Source organism: Lepidochelys olivacea, assembly GCF_965140295.1.
Source record: "Lepidochelys olivacea isolate rLepOli2 genome assembly, chromosome: 1".
NCBI lineage: Eukaryota > Metazoa > Chordata > Testudines > Cheloniidae > Lepidochelys > Lepidochelys olivacea.
This window is the reverse complement of record NC_140411.1, coordinates 8536229-8542902: the sequence shown is the minus strand read 5'-3', so window position 1 is coordinate 8542902 and position 6674 is coordinate 8536229.

Below are 6674 nucleotides of genomic sequence, written 5' to 3'. Positions count from 1 at the left end.
TCCCAGCAGCCATGGCTGGGAGGCTGAAAGATGTGGAAAACTGAACAGATAAAATTTAAAAAAAAAAAAAATAAACAAACAACTTTCATCTGAAAAACTTGTTTATCCAAAATCCCCCATCACAAAATCTTCCATTCAGCTGAAAAGCCTGTGTATCTTAATGACTCTTATGTCCCCCACTTTGCTTGCATACATAAACCTCCTTCTCTGTGGTGTGATGACAATCTAAATTGAGTAGTCCATGAGAAAAAAGGAAACTGGCCATACAAACTTGTTTTGTTGGAGGGAAATGAAGCAAGAGAAGAGACCTGCTTTGGGCTACTGTGGTAACTTCCACTTTGCAGCATCTTCCATAGCAGGGTTACGGTTACATGACTGCTCAACGGCCAAACCCTTGTGACAAGAGCCACTGAAATCTAGTGAGTAAAGCAAGCAGGATTTGACACCCCCGCCCCCCCGGCTCCAAAAGTAACTGAGACCTGATTCTCCATCACCCTGCACCCCATGTAGTCAATTCTGCCTGTGCAAAATGCTGTCAAGTGAGTCTAGAATGGTAGAGTTTTTACACCCATTTTACACAGCTGTTAGGTTCACTGACTTCCACAGCAAAACTTGATCATTCTAAACAGCCCCATTGCAGATGCTTAAGTGTTTTGCATAACAGAGATTGACTGGACGTAAGCATGTAAATAAATAGGCCATGGAAAATCAGGAACCTATACTTCCTTCTTCTTACAGGCCAGATCCTGCAAAGTGCTGAGTGTTCACAACACAGCAAAAGAACCTATATAGGCTAAACTAGAATTTCCATGGATGTCTATAGGAGTTGAGGGCACCGGGTGTTTCTTTTGATCATGCTGTATGTGTTCTGTTTACTGGAAGAAATACATTCTTACTATTGAGCTCCGTTCTAGTCCACCTCACCCATGGTCATTATCCAGAAACCTTGAGTTCAGTTGACAGTGGTGTGCAACAGAAAGGACCTGATTTCAGTTGTTCACAGACCAAGGTTGTATCTGCAGGGTTGGCAGGTAGAAAGAGCCTAGTTACACTGAACACATTTTACTGTGGAAATCAGCGAGAGAATAACTATGGAAAAAGAAAAGGAGGACTTGTGGCACCTTAGAGACTAACCAATTTATTTGAGCATAAGCTTTCGTGAGCTACAGCTCACTTCACCGGTAGCTGTAGCTCACGAAAGCTTATGCTCAAATAAATTGGTTAGTCTCTAAGGTGCCACAAGTCCTCCTTTTCTTTTTGCGAATACAGGCTAACACGGCTGTTACTCTGAAACCTGTCCTTATGAATAACTATGGGTTAGTCTCTAAGGAGCCACAAGTCCTCCTGTTCTTTTTGGGGATACAGATTGACATGGCTGCTCCTCTGAAACCTGTTTGTGCAGAGGCTCTTTCCTGCCTATAGTTTCCCTACCAAGGAGGCAGTGAGCTGGGAGGTAACACACCAGTGCCAGGAAGTCCTCTCTTGGTTGCTTAATTTCCTTCCAAAGTCACCTCAGAGTGTGAAGCTTCTTTTTTAATTTCTATCTTTCAGATCCAGTCACAGTCACACCCCAGAAGGAGAAGTCTGGCTTCCTCCATCACGGTTTAACCCATTCACGTTCTAGTCAAAGAAATCAGCCGTGTCAGTTACTATAAGACACTCAAAGGAGGCCCAAGAAAGCAACCGGGAGAAAGACCAGTGAGCGCAGCATGGGCTGCAGCGGAACCAGGCTGTGTTCTTCCCACAGCAGACCTTTCCGAGACCTACTCCTTCAAAACATACCACTGCAGGTTCTGAAACCCGCTCTGCTTTATGTCCTAATCAGTTCCAAGAAATTCCCTCTTCACATCCTTGATATTAGGGTACTGCAAGACTTGTAGCTGTGTGTGTTTCCTAGTAGCTTTTACCCCCCTGAGCAGGGCTACTGTTTAAATGGGAGACCTGACAAGAGTATCATAGTGCTGGTTAAGCAGTAGCTGGCCATTTCTGGTCCGAGTCAGTACTGAACCGATGCCCTAATGTGCAGCGAAGGAGCACCCTCTCCTGCAAGCAGCTCATTTTCCAGAAAAAAATGAATAATTGTGGTCCCAACACTAAAGCTCCTAGGGCAATTTTTGTTTGAACCGTGGTGTTACATTCTGCCTCTTTAATTTTCCTTGCATGATGGCATTCTCCTCAGCTTCCTGTCTTACGGAGTTGCATAACCTTGTTAAGCAGCTGCTGCATTTCCTCCCAGAGCTGGCTGCCTTTCAAAGGTAGAAGAAGTGATTTCTGTATAGAATTAGAAAACAGCATGTTGTCTTCTGGATGAAAGGTGCAGTATATGACAAATGTTATGGGTCGGGCTAAACCCTGCTATTATGGGTGGGGTGTAACTGCCACCTTACATTCAGGATAAATATAAAGAAGTCATTGCAAACAGGTGATGGAAACAGTTAAGGAGCCTCCACCTCAAACACTGGCCCACATCTCCAGCCAAAACAAAGCCATTATACCCATTCGAAATGCAGCTGCAAAAATCTTTCTCCCACGCTGCTCCTTCTGCATGAGAGCAGCTGACTGTGAAAAATTGCAAAGCAACCACATTGGCCTCTTTTACATCTCTTAGGGCTTGTCTACACTGTCACTTTGCAGTGCTGTGACTTTCTCACTCTAGGGTGTGAAAAAACATCCCCCGGGCGCTGAACGTTTCAGCGCTGTAACGTGCCAGCATAGACAGTGCACAAGTGCTGGGAGCTACGCCCCGCGTGGAGGTGGTTTTTTTAACCATGGCAGTGCTTTAATGCTGCCAGTGAAGATGTGCGCTTATTAAAACCAACCTACGCTGTGGTGCCTACTAAATGCTTGGTAACTGTTAGGCTGCTGAAGTTCTGTGACTGCTGCTAATTACATAGTCCTTAGACACTATCATAACAGCCTCATTATTTGCAGCTGTTTGTTATAGTAAACCAAAAAGAAAAGGAGGACTTGTGGCACCTTAGAGACGAACCAATTTATTTGAGCATGAGCTTTCGTGAGCTACAGCTCACTTCATCGGATGCAGAATGTCTTCTGCAGTTTCCACAGTATGCATCCAATGAAGTGAGCTGTAGCTCACGAAAGCTTATGATCAAATAAATTGGTTAGTCTCTAAGGTGCCACAAGTACTCATTTTCTTTTTGCGAATACAGACTAACACGGCTGTTACTCTGAAACCTGGATTAAACTGTTGTCTCATCTTATTCTTAGACCTGCTCTATGCTTAAAATTTACATTGACATAAGTACATTGCTCAGGGACGTGAAACATTCACACCCCTGGATGATGCAGCCATACAGGTATGCAGGCGTAACTCCAGGTGTAGACACAGGTAGGTGCTACCCTCGTTCAGGGAGGTGGTGTTCCTACAATGGAAAAGCCCCTGACATCACTGCTGCGTCTACACTACAAGGTTATGTCAGTATAGCTGCAGCACTGTATCTATGCTTCTAGTCTTGGTAGTATAGATGTGGCTCTAGATAGTGAGGGACAATTTTTTGTTATACGCATGCACGATATCTAGTAACCTGGGTCCCTCATATTTGATCAGTGGCCTAGAGAGACAGGTATCTGCAACAGTTAGTAGCCTAACACAAACAATGCATAATAATAGTAAGATCTTTTTGGGAGAGTGGATGGTAGAAAAAGTAGTCTAGTGATGCCATCTACTGGGGAAGTGGAAAAACTGCTTTAGTTCTGGATTAATTTACAGATGAAAGGGAGGACATAAAAGGAAACTGATTTAATATTTTTGTGTGTACAACTCCCCCAGGTGAACACACTAGTCCCGAACAAAAGTGATTTTATTCCAGAATACTCGATTTGGAAGTAATTATTTGGGAGTAATTACTGGGAAGAAGGATAAAGGAGTTTGAGGCGTAAGTGGTCTTCTCATCCAGTCCCCCCTCCACGTCCCCGTGGAAGGAAAAGGCCTGGGTAGAGACTGTCGAATCATGGAAGTCAATGAATGGCTACGCAGGTGGTGTCGGAGAGGCTTTGGATTCTTTGACCATGGGATGGTGTTCCAAAAAGGAGGAGTGCTAGGCAGAGACGGGCTAACAAAGAGAGAGGGAAGCACTTAGACGAGAGGAAAGTGATCAGGAACAGTCAGCATGGATTCACCAAGGGCAAGTCATGCCTGACTAATCTAATTGCCTTCTATGACAAGATAACTGGCTCTGTGGATGAGGGGAAAGATATGGATGTGTTATTCCTTGATTTTAGCAAAGCTTTTGAGATGGCCTCCCACAGTATTCTTGCCAGCAGGTTAAAGAAGTATGGGCTGGATGAATGGACTATAACGTGGATAGAAAGTTGGCTAGATTGTTGGGCTCAACGGGTAGTGATCAATGGCTCCATGTCTAGTTGGCAGCCGGTATCAAGTGGAGTGCCCCAAGGGTCGGTCCCGGGGCCGGTTTTGTTCAATATCTTCATAAATGATCTGGAGGATGGTGTGGATTGCACCCTCAGCAAGTTTGCAGATGACACTAAACTGGGAGGAGAGGTAGATACGCTGGAGGATAGGGATAGGATACAGAGGGACCTAGACAAATTGGAGGATTGGGTCAAAAGAAATCTGATGAGGTTCAGCAAGGACAAGTGCAGAGTCCTGCACTTAGGACGGAAGAATCCCATGCACCGCTACAGACTAGGGACCGAATGGCTCGGCGGCAGTTCTGCAGAAAAGGACCTATGGGTTACAGTGGACAAGAAGCTGGATATGAGTCAACAGTGTGCCCTTGTTGCCAAGAAGGCCAATGGCATTTTGGGATGTATAAGTAGGGGCATTGCCAGCAGATCGAGGGACGTGATCGTTCCCCTCTATTCAACATTGGTGAGGCCTCATCTGGAGAACATTGTCCAGTTTTGGGTCCCACACTACAAGAAGGATGTGAAAAAGTTGGAAAGAGTCCAGCGGAGGGCAACAAAAATTATTTGGGGGCTAGAACACATGAGTTATGAGGAGAGGCTGAGGGAACTGGGATTGTTTAGTCTGCAGAAGAGAAGAATGAGGGGGGATTTGATAGCTGCTTTCAACTATCTGAAAGGGGGTTCCAAAGAGGATGGATCTAGACTATTCTCAGTGGTAGCAGATGACAGAACGAGGAGTAATGGTCTCAAGTTGCAGTGGTGGAGGTTTAGGTTGGATATTAGGAAAAACTTTTTCACTAAGAGGGCGGTGAAACACTGGAATGAGTTACCTAGGGAGGTGGTGGAATCTCCTTCCTTAGAAGTTTTTAAGGTTAGGCTTGACAAAGCCCTGGCTGGGGTGATTTAGTTGGGGATTGGTCCTGCTTTGAGCAGGGGGTTGGACTAGATGACCTCCTGAGGTCCCTTCCAGCCCTCATATTCTGATTCTATGATACTCTGGAATTAAATCATTTTTATTCAAGAACAGAATGTCCACATGGGGTAATTATTCCAGATTAGCTAAATTAGAGCGGAATTGTTATTCCGGCATAGCAGAATGAGTACTGTGGAACAGCCAAGTTAAGTCAATTTCCCTGTGCCGACAAGCCTTGGGGGAAATGCCTTGGCAGTAGCATGGCTAGCGGAAGTGGGGCCTTCCCTACCTCTGCACAGCCCGGGTGCCCCCCAACTTCTACGCTTGACAGTTATTTTCATCAGAACTGAAGACTCGCCAAGCAAGGGTGAGTGATGGGGCTGGGACCCCACAGCACTTTAGCCCTCCTGTGGGAATCCCGCACCCAGGGGCTCGGGCCCCACATTTGGGCCATTCACGCTGGTTGAGAGGTGCAGACCGGCCCCAAGGGGAGAGACCTCCAAGAGGTCCCCCTCACCCATGAGGGGCCCTCTTCCCCCAGGGAGTTTCTCCTTCTCTTCCCCTCCCCCCAGGAGTCTCCCGTGCTCTTATGAGTGTCCCCTTCCCTCATGGAATCTTCTCACCACTCTCTTCCCCCTCCCCCCCGGGAGTCTCCCCTCCCCCCCCCGAGTGTCCCCCTCCCCCCCCGAGAGTCTCCCCTCCCCCCCGAGAACCCCCTCTCCCCCATCTGCCCCTCCTCCCCAAGTGTCCCCATCCCCACGTCTCCCCTCCCCCTGTCTGCCCCTGCCCCCGGGAGTCTCCCCTCCCCCCATCTTCCCCTCCTTCCCCGAGGACCCCCTCTCCCCAAGTGTCCCCATCCCCACGTCTCCCCTCCCCCCCGAGTGTCCCCCCTCCCCCCCCGAGGACCCCCTCTCCCCCATCTGCCCCTCCTCCCCAAGTGTCCCCATCCCCACGTCTCCCCTCCCCCTGTCTGCCCCTGCCCCAGGGAGTCTCCCCTCCCCCCGAATCCCCCCCTCCCCCCAGGAGTCTTCCCTCCCCACGTCCACCCCTCCCCCCCAGAATCTCCCCTCCCCCCAGGAGTCCCCCCCCCCCCCAGGTCCGCTCCTCCCCCCAGGAGACCCCCCCCATGTCCGCCCCTCCCCGAGTCCCCCAGGGAGTCTCCCCTACCCACGTCTGCCCCCCCCGACTCCCCCCCTTCCCGACGGAGTCTCCCTTCCCCCCCGAGTGTCCCCCTCCCCCCGAGTGCCCCCCTTCCCCAGGGAGTCTCCCCCCATCTGCCCCTCCCCCCATGAGTGTCCCCGTCTCCCAGGGAGTCTCCCCCCCATCTGCCCCTCCCCCCATGAGTGTCCCCCTCCCCCAGGGAGTCTCCCCC